Raw genomic sequence first — 11,575 nt, forward strand, 5'->3', positions numbered from 1 at the left:
TTGTGGAGTGATGCAGGTGGGGTAGGTTGGAAAGGGAACGTGCAAACGGAAAATGGAGGAGCGCAGGCAGTGCATAAGGTCTGAAGGACAGAGGAGGTGCCAGACTGGATCTGTCTGTCATAGAGAGTATGGCTGCCTCATGGCGTTTGAAGCACTGCAATGGGTCCATGCATGTCATGTAAGTCAAGGATAGTATAATGGTGGCTGAGAGAACTTTTGATGAGGACTCGTCTACTGAGGTAGTTTGTGCTGTGGTTAGAAACAGGAGAGGAGAGGTCACAGTGCTTGGAGTTTTTTTTATGGGCCTCTGCAGAGTTCTAGGGAGTTGGAAGAGAGGATTAGCAAAATTATTCTGGGTCGGAGCGAAAGGAACATGGTGGTCATTATGGGGAACTTTATCTTCCCCAACATTGACTGGAAATGCCATAACTCTAGTACGTCGGATGGATCAGATTTTATCCGATGTGTACAGGAGAGTTTCCTGACACACTATGTCGAAGAGCTGGCATGAGGGGATGCCACATTGGATCTGGTGCTTGGTGATGAACCAGGCCAGGTGTTTGATTTAGTTGTCGGTGAGCACTTTGGAGAGAGTGGCCCTAATTCAGTTACGTTTAGTTTAGCGATGGAAAGGGATAAGTACCTGCCACAGGTCAAGAATTATCGATGGGGCAAGGACAATTATAATGCGATTAGGCAGGAATTAGGATGCATAGAATGGGGTAGCAAAATGCAGGGTATGCAGACAATGGAAATGTGTAGCTGGTTTAAGGAACAGATATTGCGTGTCCTTGATAGGTATGTCCCTGTCAGACCGGAATGAAGTGATAAGGTAAGGGAACGGTGGTTTACTGCGGAAATTGCATCTCTTGTTACGAAGGGGAAGGAGGCTTATGTGTTGATGAGGCAAGATGGTTCAGATGAGATGATGGAGAGTTACAGATCAGCTAGGAAGGATTTAAAGAGATAGTTAAGAAGAGCAAAGAGAGGAAACGAGCAGTCTTTAGCAAATAGAATAAAGAAGAACCCTAAAGCTTTCTATAGCTGTGGGAGGAATAAAAGGATGATTAGGGTAGAAATAGGCCCAATCAAAGACAGAAGTGGGAAGTTGAGTGCAGACCCTGTGGAGATCGGAGAGGTGCTAAATTAACAGTTCTCATCGGTTTTCACTCAGGAAAATGAGAATATTGTAGATGAGAAGAATGAGATACAAGATATTTGACAAGAAAGGATCGCGGTTAGTTACGAACAGGGGTTCTCGAAATATTGAAAGTTGACAAGTCCTCTGGGCCGGATGAGATTTATCCAAGGATTCTCTGGGAAGTTAGGGAGGAGATAGCAGAGCCTTTGGCTTTGATATTTGAGTTGTCATTGTCTACAGGTTTGGTACCAGAGGACTGGAGGATTGCAAATGTTGTGTCCTTGTTCAAGAACGGCAGTAGAGATGATCCAGGTAATTATAGACCAGTGAGCAATACTTCTGTTGAAGGAAAGGGTTTGGAAAGGATTGTAAAAGATCAGATTTATAATTATCTAGCAAACAACAATTTAATTTGAGATTGTCAATATGGTTTCGTCAAGGGCAGGTCATGTCTCACAAACCTCATTGAGTTTTTTGCGAAGGTGACCCAAGCATGTAAATGAGGATAGGGCATTTGACGTGGTATACATGGACTTCAGTAAAGCCTTTGATAAGGTTCCACATAGTAGGCTGTTGGAGAAAATGCAGAGGCATGGAAATATGGGTGATTTAGCAGTTTAGATTAGAAACCGGTTTTCTGAGAGAAGGCAGCGAGTGGTGGTTAATGGAAAGTATTCAGCTTGGAGTCTGGGTAATAGTGGTGTGCCACAAGCGTCTGTTTTGGGACCACTGCTGTTTGTCATTTTTATAAATGACTTTGTCGCAGGCATAGGTGGATGGATTAGTAAATTTGCAGATGACACTAAAGTCAGTGGAGTGGTGTACAGTGTGGAAGAATGTTGCAGGGGAACTTGGATAAACTGCAGAATTGGGCTGAGAGGTGGCAAATGGAGTTCAATGCAGCTAAATGTGAGGTGATGCACTTTGGGAAGAATAACAAGAAGGCAGAATTCTGTTCAATGGAAAGATTCTTGGTAGTGTGGGTGTGCAGAGGGAAGTTGGAGTCCATGTACATAGATCCCTGAAAGTTGCCACCCAAGTTGTTAGTGCTATTAAGAAGACATACGGTGTGTTAGGTTTCATTCGTAGAGGGATTGCGTTCCGGAGCCACAATATCATGCTGCAACTATACAAAATGCTCATGCGGCCACACTTGGAATATTGTGTGCAGTTCTGATGCCCATATTTTGGGAAGGATGTGGAAGCATTGGAAAAGATGCAGAGGGGATTTACCAGGATGTTGCCTGGTCTGGAGGGAAGGTCTTATGAGGAAAGGCTGAGAGACTTGAGCCTCTTCTCATTGGCAGGAAGAAGGCTCGAGGGGATTTGATAGAGATATACAAGATGATCAGAGGATTAGATAGGGTAGACAGTGAAAGTCTTTTTCCTAGGATGATGACCGTCAGTGTGTACAGCGGGGCATAACTACAAATTGAGGAGTGGTAGATTTAAGAGAGGCGGCAGAGGCAGGTTGTTTACTCAGAGAGTGGTAAGGAATGTACTACCTGCTAATGTAGTCAATTCAGCCACATTAGGGAGATTTAAACATTCCTTAGATAAGCAATGGGTGATTGGGGATAGTGTAGGGGGATGAGCTGAGAATAGTTCACAAGTCGGCGCAACATCAAGGGCCGAATGACCTGTTCTGCGCTGTATTGCTCCATGACTATAGTGCTACAAGGGATTTCTGCTGTCTTAAACAGAGTGATTGATCTTGTATTGTGGGGTTACGAAATGTCACTGATCATTACCAAACAAGTACGAGGTAGACTCGGCAAACGTGAGGACTACAGATGCTGGAAAACAAAGTTTAGATCAGAGTGATGCTGGAAAAGCACAGCAGGTCAGGCAGCTTTCGAGGAGCAGGAAAAGGTATAGTCAGGGCAATAATGAGATGCTGCAACAGAAGGGGAACAGATAACTCCAAAAAAACCCTATTCCTTCTTATCTATTTTCACCTCCAAAATCGAGGGAGTTCCAGAAAAGCGCCTCTATAGCCCACCACAACACTTTGCCCCACGATCGTGGTGTCTGGCTGTGCACTATTAGAGTGGAACAGTCTGTACTGGGACCCACTGGGGCCCTGAAACACTTGGTAAAGACTAAAATCATCTGAGCATTGAGAGGCCCACCATATTGCATACATTTTCTATTGTTTTAACTCAGTTCCCCTTCCTTTGTTTTTCCTAATGAACCTGTTCAAAGTTGTTATTGCACAAGCTGTGAATTGAACCCAGGCCTCTCGGTCCAAGATTCGGGATATTTTCACCGCATCATAAGGCATCGACTCTAACTTCCCTTGTCCCTTAATGTTTCTTGTGCTTCCCTACTGTCTCGCGGCTGAATCAACTCTGCAGGAGGAAGGGGTGGAGCAGGAGGTCCAAGCAGCAGCAGGTCCTCCAACCAGAGTGAGGGAGGGAGGAATGGGGCCAAAGCATTCTCGGGAGTGAACGCTTCAGGATTGGTCAGAAAGCAAACTGCTTTGCAGGATTGATCATTCTCATAACACAGTGGAGCATTAAACCTCTCTCATAAATCAATGTGAGATTTTAAGAAATAGTTGAGATGTAAATCTGATAACGTACATATTTCCAAGCGATTTCCACAACTCGAGTAATAAACTGTTCGAACTCCCAGAATGATTGGCAATTTACGTACCTGGCCGATATAGTTGAGTTGGACCGAACAGCTTGTTTGCATGCTACACAGCGCTATGATTGTAACTCGACAGAACAATTGTTAATGTCTAATATTTCACCCATGATTCTGTGTAGATATGAATATTCTCTATAAACTCACCGATAACCTCAGACGCACGCGCAGTTTGGTTTCTATGCAGAGCATGCGCAGTGTCACATTGGTCAGGACAGTCGGGGGGAGAGAGAGGCGTGGAGCAGCTTTTTCCGGCATCGACTGCGATCGGCTTCAGAGAGCGGCGCTCAGAGCCGGTGTGTGGGAGCCTTGCTGGGTGAAATGAACGGAGAGACTTCGTAAGTCCTGGATAGACGTTTAAAAAAATGCGTAAAAGACCCTCCAGCCCGGGTGAGGAGGCGGCGGTCTCTGATCAGGGAAGCGGAATTGTTTAATATACACTTACAGGTTTTTACTGACATCTTTTTTGAAGCATTTAATTCACATTCAATCATTTGCAATGGAGGGATTTAAACCTGTGTCAAGAGAACACTTGCTGAGTTTCTGGATAAATTGCCTCACAATAATGCCACTAGGCCATCACTTCGCCTGCTCACAGGTTGCATATCCCAGTGCAACATGAATCAAAACTCTTTCTTCCTGCACAATTGTTTGATCCTGAACACTGGTGATATACTTAGTATCTCTCCATGTGGGATCCCTCACTGTGTGGGTCTAATTGCTGCCTCTGTCAGCGTCTCTCACTCTTGAAGCTACTCTCGATCCTGAGGCAACAGAACTCTCCACTCCAGAGAGACGCAACATCACAGGTCAGGGATGGAGACTGGGATTTTCCAGATATCTGTGGGACTCAGTACTGTTCTCCATGTGTAACCCTCAATGCATCAGTCTAATATCCCATTCTGTCTATTTCTCTGCCTCAATGCATCAGTCTAATATCCCATTCTGTCTATTTCTCTGTTTCCTGTAAATACTCAGGAAGGTCCTAACTCAACAAACTTCCCAACTGCTGGGTGGCTCTTCCATCACCTCATCGACTGCAGTTGGTCAGTCTGAGGCCAGGGCGATCTGGAGCCTTCAATAAATCTTGCAGCGAGGTAAGATCACTCATCAGTCTAATTTCCCATTCTGCCTATTTCTGTGTCTTCCACAGGTACTGAGGGAGTTCCTGACTCAATAGACTTGCCAGCTATTGGTTGGGAAGATGATTGGTCAGCCAGAGAGAGAAAGGTCAGGGAGGTCAGGAACTTCCAATACATCCTGTCGCCTGGTATGATCATTCCAGTGCACAGAGCAGAGAGCAATGAGAGGGCTCCGAACATCAGCTAACAAGACATGACATAGATATAGTGCTGGAGGGGGAGCACAGTAAAGACACACTCCAGGCTCAGTCACCACCTTTACTTTAAGCTTTGCTGTACTAAGACATCGTCGGGAGTTCCTAGTTTTCAATCCAGGAGTGTGCTGTGTTGGTGAGCATCAGGACAACAGAGGGGAAAGCAGGCATCTCACGAGAGAGTGGTAATGCTTCCTGGGATCTTTCTGTTCCCTATTCCCTATCCAACACTGTATCGATGGCTTGTCTTGTGGACCAGTGTCTTCAATCATTCTAACTCCTATAACCGTTCCTATATCTGTCATCTCCTCCCCCTCACCAATTATTTCACTTATTTGAAACCTCCAGTCCAGACGACCATCCATATGGCTGTAACTTGCTTCAGTCTCTACAACATGCCTTGTCTTGATAGTCTCCTCCTCCAGCAGATTGAAACATAGGGTCTGTTTCTGTGCTGCATGACTCTTCAGCCGATGTTTCCTAAATGGAATGAGTCGCATTTGCCTGTGTTTTGCCCATATCCCTTCAAATCTTCTCCTCTCCATGTACCTGCCCGAGTGTCTTTTCCTTGTTGTAATTGTTCTTGTTTTTACCATTTCCTCTGGCAGTCCATTCAGTGTATGCACCATCCTCTGTGGAAAATGTTGCCACTCAGCTCCCTCTTTAAATCCTTGATCTGTCACCTCATGTTTATTCCTCTAGCTTTGGGCTCACCTACCCTTGCCTGTTCACCTTACTTAGGCCCTACATGGTTTCATAAACGTTTATAACGTCACCCCATGACCTCCCCTGCCCAGGAGAAATATTGATGACAATGTTACAAATATCTCCATTTCAAGAAACAATGTAACTGCACCCCTTGCTCTCTCTCTGTTCGACAACACTATCCAGGGCCCGACAATTAACTGTGTTAGTCCTTCCTGGTTTGTCTAAACAAAATCCAACACCTGAATTAAACTCCATCTTTCATTCCTTGGCCCACTGGCCCAGTTGATTAACATCCCCTTCGATAACTATATTCCCTGCCAACTCTTTCACTAATCTTGGTATCCACAAACATACTAACAAAGACTCCTTTATTTTCACTCAAAATGTTTATGTAAATGATGCACAACAGTGGTCCCAGCACCAATCCTTACAGCACACTGCTTGTGAGAGGCCTCCAGTCTGAACAACAGCCCTCTCCCACCATCCTCTGTCTCCCACTGTCATGCCATTTTGTATCCAGTTGGTTAGCTCTCCCTGATTCCTTGTGATCTACCCTTACTAAACAATGTATCATGCTACACACTGACCAAGGATTTGCTGAAGCCAGAAACAATGTCTGTTGCTCTGCCTCCGACTATTTCCTTGGTCACATCTTGAACAAACTCCAGTCAAGTTTGTGATATATGTTTTCCCATGTGTAAAGCCATGCTGGCTATCCGTAATCAGTCCTTATCTTTCCAAATGCATGTAGGTCCTACCTCTCAGAATGACCTCCAACAACTGACCTCCTAGCAGAGCGCTTTCGGGAACATCTCTGGGACACCCGCACTAATCAAAAACACCGCCCTATGGCCCAACATTTCAACTCCCCCTCCCACTATGCCGAGGATATGGAGGTCCTGGGCCTCCTTCACTGCCGCTCCCTCTCCACCAGACGCCTGAAGGAAGAACGCCTCATCTTCCGCCTCGGAACACTTCAACCCCAGGGCATCAATGTGGACTTCAACAGTTTCCTCATTTCCCCTCCCCCCACCGCACCCCAGTTCCAAACTTCCAGCTCAGCACCATCCCCATGACTTGTCCTACCTGCCTATCTTCTTTTCCACCTATCCACTCCACCCTCCCCCACTAACCTATTGTACTCTATGCTACTTTCTCCCCACCCCCACCCTCAGGCTCTCAGCCTGTATTCCTGATGAAGGGCTTTTGGCCGAAACGTCGATTTTACTTCGCCTCGGATGCTGTCTGAACTGCCGTGCTTTTCCAGCATCAGTAATGCAGAATCTGCTTTCCAGCATCTGCAGTCATTGTTTTTACCAACAACTGACCCACCCTGATGTCTGGCTCATCAGTCTGTAGTTCCCTGGCTTTTTCTTGCAACCTTTCCTAATGAATGTCACAACATTATAATCACAGTCAGAGAGTCATACCGCACTGTTTGGTTAACGCTAACCATACTCTAAAACTGATCTCGTCCCACCTGCCCGTTCCTGGATCATATCCCTTCAAACCTTTCCTATTCCTGTACTAATCCAAATGTCTTTTAAACATTGTAATTGTCCGCACATTCACCCCTTCCAGGGAAATTCATTCCACACAGAACCCACTCTCTGTGTAATAACGTGCCCCTCATGTCTTTTTTTAAAAATGTCTGTCCTCTAAATTTAAAAAAATGTAGTGCCTTGTGTTGAAACTCCCCTGTCCATGGGAAAATACAACTCCCACTAACTCTATCTATCCCCCTCATGGTTTTATAAACTTCTAGAAGGTCATCTGTCAACATTCAGGTTTCAATGAAAAAATAAAAATTGTGTTTCTGGAAAAGTACAGCAGGTCAGGCAGCATCCAAGGAGCAGGAGAATCGACGTTTCGGGCATAAGCCCTTCTTCAGGAATGAGCAAGGTGTGCCAAGCAGGCTAAGATAAAAGGTAGGGTGGAGGGACTTGGGGGTGGGGCGTTGGGAATGCGATAGGTGGAAGGAGGTTAAGGTGAGGGTGACAGGCTGGAGAGAGGGTGGGGCGGAGAGGTCGGGAAGAAGATTGCAGGTCAAGAAGGTGGTGCTGAGTCCGAGGGCTGGGACTGAGAAAAGGTGGGGGAGGGGAAAGAAATGAGGAAACTGGAGAAATCTGCAATCATCCCTTGTGGGTGGAGGGTTCCTCGGCAGAAGATGAGCCGCTCTTCCTGCAGGCGTCGTGTTGCCATGGTCTGGCGATGGAGGAGGCCAAGGACCTGCATGTCCTTGACGGAGTGAGAGGGGGAGTTTAAGTGTTCAGCCAAGGGGCTGTTGGTTTGGTTGGTGCGGGAGTCCCAGAGGTATTCTCTGAGGTGTTCCCAACCCTCGGACTCAGCACCGCCCTCTTGACCTGCAATCTTCTTCCCGACTTCTCCGCCCGCCCACCCCCTTTTCCAGCAACACATTTTTCAGCTCTGATGTCCAGCATCTGCAGTCCTCACTTTCTCCTCCTTCAATGAAAAATTACCAACCTATCCAACCTTTATTTATAACTGAAACCTTCCATATCCATCCACATTCCAGTAAATCTCCTCCCAACCCTCTCCAGCTTAAGAATATCCTTCCTATAACTGGGCGACCAGAACTGGACACAGTATTCGAGAAGAGGACTCACCAATGGCCTGTAAAATCTCAATGCGACTTCCCAACTGCGATATCCAAAGGACTGAGCAATGAAAGCAAATATGGCAAGCACCTTTTTTTCAACTATCCTGTCTCTCCATGTTGCAAACTTCAAAGAATTATGTACCTCGAGGTCCGTCTGTTCTACAACACTACGTAAGTTCCTATCATTAATGGTATAAGCCCTGACCGTGTTTGTTGGACCAAATGCATTCCCTCGCATTTATTCAGATTGATCTCCATCTACAGTTTTTCAGCCATTCACACATTTCATCAGGATCCCTTTGTAATCTCAGAAAACCTTATTCACTGTACACAATGCCACCCTCCATTCTACCAGCCTATCACACATGCTCTATGGTACAAATATCTCTGCTAGGGGCCCTACAATTTCTTCACCAGCTTCCCACAATATCCTGAGATACAGTTGATCAGGTCCTGGGGATTTATCTACCTTTGTGTTTTAAAACCTCCAGCACCACCTTTATAATGATGTGGACTCATTTCAAGACATTGAGTCATAGTGATGTACAGCACGGAAACAGACCCTTCGGACCAACTCCTGCATGACGGATCGAGTCACATTGGCCACAATTTTGCCAATATCCCTCTAAACACTTCCTATTCATATACCCATCCGTATGCCTTTTAAATGTATTTCTATCAGCCTCCAATATTTCCTCGAGCAGTTTATTCCATACACTCAGCAGGAACCAATTGACCTTTAGGTCCCTTTGAAAATTTCCCTCGCACTTTTAAGCTATGCCCTGTCTGTTTGGAATCTCCCACCCGGGGGAAAAGACTTTCTCTATTGACCCTATCAATGACCATCATGATTTTTAAACACCTTTATCAGGTAACTCCTCAGCCTCCCATGTTCAAGTGAAAACAGCCCCAGCCTATTCAGCTTTTCCCTGTAGCACAAACCCTCCAACCCTGGGAACATCCTTGGTCCTTTCTTCTGAACCCTTTCATGTTCCACAACATCCTTTCTTTGGCATTGAGACCAGAATTGCACACAGTAATCCAAGAGTAGTCAGGCCAAACACTGTTTAGTTTCCTAAGCGCCCCAGTCTTTATCCACAGTACGTTCCAAAGTGAAATTTTTGTTTCGAATCTAGTAGTCTCACACACCGTTGGCTTCATTAATCATTAAGGATATCGGGTTTGTCCCTTGCTCTTAATACACCTGCAGAATCTCTTTGGATTCTCCTTAACTTTCTCTGCCAAAACTATCTCATGTCCCTTTTTTGCATTCCTGATTTCCATCCTAAGTGTATTTCTCCATCCCCGATCCTCCTGAAGGGATTAACTTGAATCAGTCAGATATATCTGACATGTGCACCTTTTTTTTTCTTGACCAGAGCCTCGAAAGTCAGCTAGTGTTTCCTAATTCAGTCAGCATTGAGCTGCACACTAACAGGAACATACTGGTGCTGAACGCTCCTTTTACCTCGGGTTTAAAATATTCCTACTTGCCAGACTTCCCTTTACCTGCAAATAGCCTCCCCATATCAACGTTAAAAATTCCTGACTAATTCTATTTTGCTCCATTGTATAACTTGAACTTGTGGACATACCTGTCATTTTCCATCACTATTTTCAAACTAATACAATTGTGACTTTCCAAAGTGCTCCCGCACTAACACCTCAGTCCCGTTTCCGACCTTGTTTCCCAAGGGGAGGTCAGGTCTAGCCCCAGTCTCCACTTGGGCCATTTACATAATGACTGGAAGTTTCTGGAACACACTCAACAAATTCCTTCCATCCAAATGCTTAACACAGTAGCAATCCCTGTCCAGGATTGGAAAGGTTAAGATCTCCTACCGTTACAACCCTATTATTCTAACAGATATCTGACATCTCCTGACATATTTGCTCCTTCATCTCCCATTGCCGATCGCTGCAGTACAATTGTCGCAAACTGATGACCAATTTTTATATTTCGGTTCCACTAATATCGCTTAACTGGGCGATCCTGCATGAATACTCTCTCTAGGTACTGCTGGGATGTTTCCCTCAATCAAAACCACCAGCTCTCCTCCTGTTTTTCCTCCTGTGCTATCCTTCCTGCAGCATCTTCCCCTGGAACATTGAGCTGCCGGTCCTGTCCCTCCCTCAGCTGTGTCTCTGTAATACTTAATGATATCCCAGTCCCATGTTCCCAGCCATTGCTCTGGGTTAATCTGCGTTATCTGTCCGGCCCTTTCATTGAAATAAATGCAGTTTACTTCACCAATTTTCCATCATTGTCTGCTATGTTCTTGCCTGCCTTGTCAATTTATATTGCTCTTTTGAACATCTGTACCAGCCTCAAATTTCTATCTGGCCTTACGACTGTTTGGGGTCCCACACACCTGCCAGATGAGTTTAAATCCTCTCGAACAGCTGCAGCAGCTCTCCCCACCAGGATATGGGTCCCCCATCCCGCTCCACGCGCCTTCCCCACCCTATCTACCTGTGCGGACACCTTCAGACATCCAGGGACTTGCCCACCAAGGTCCCCATGTTCCTCAGTACTCCAGGAGGACCTACAATTCATGATGGATATCGTTCGCTTATTAGACTTCCCACAGTGCATTACCTCACAGTGATCAGAAGTGGGCGGCACGGTGGCACAGTGGTTAGCACTGCTGCCTCACAACGCCAGAGACCCGGGTTCAATTCCCGCCTCAGGCAAATGACTGTGTGGAGTTTGCACGTTCTCCCCGTGTCTGCGTGGGTTTCCTCCGGGTGCTCCGGTTTCCTCCCACAGTCCAAAGATGTGCAGGTCAGGTGAATTGGCCATGCTAATTTGCCCGTAGCCTTAAGCAAGGGGTAAATGTAGGGGTATGGGTGTGTTACGCTTCGGCGGGTCGGTGTGGACTTGTTGGGCCGAAGGGCCTGTTTCCACACTGTAATGTAATCTAATCTAAACTCCATCTGCCATTACTTTGCTCAGTTTATCTTCTGATCGATATCAGATTGCAGCCTGAGACCATCCTCCTCACTATGGACAACACCCTCAGTTTTCATGTAAACTGCAAACCTACTAATGCTACCTTCTATTTTCACATGCGAGATCTTAATGTACATAATAACCAGCAATGGTTCCTGTACAGGT

General features: G+C 45.8%; 1 long non-coding RNA gene across 1 annotated transcript in view; it reads left to right on the plus strand.

The window, feature by feature from the left end:
* Positions 1 to 3,944: 3,944 nt before the first annotated feature.
* The window catches only part of LOC122552415, an 18,629-nt gene continuing 10,998 nt past the window's right edge, over positions 3,945 to 11,575 (plus strand). Inside the window, exon 1 of the long non-coding RNA XR_006312381.1 lies at positions 3,945 to 4,131. This is a non-coding gene — a long non-coding RNA (uncharacterized LOC122552415). The remainder of the gene's footprint in view (positions 4,132 to 11,575) is intronic.

This window comes from Chiloscyllium plagiosum, chromosome 8, assembly GCF_004010195.1.
Source record: "Chiloscyllium plagiosum isolate BGI_BamShark_2017 chromosome 8, ASM401019v2, whole genome shotgun sequence".
Classification (NCBI taxonomy): Eukaryota; Metazoa; Chordata; class Chondrichthyes; order Orectolobiformes; family Hemiscylliidae; genus Chiloscyllium; species Chiloscyllium plagiosum.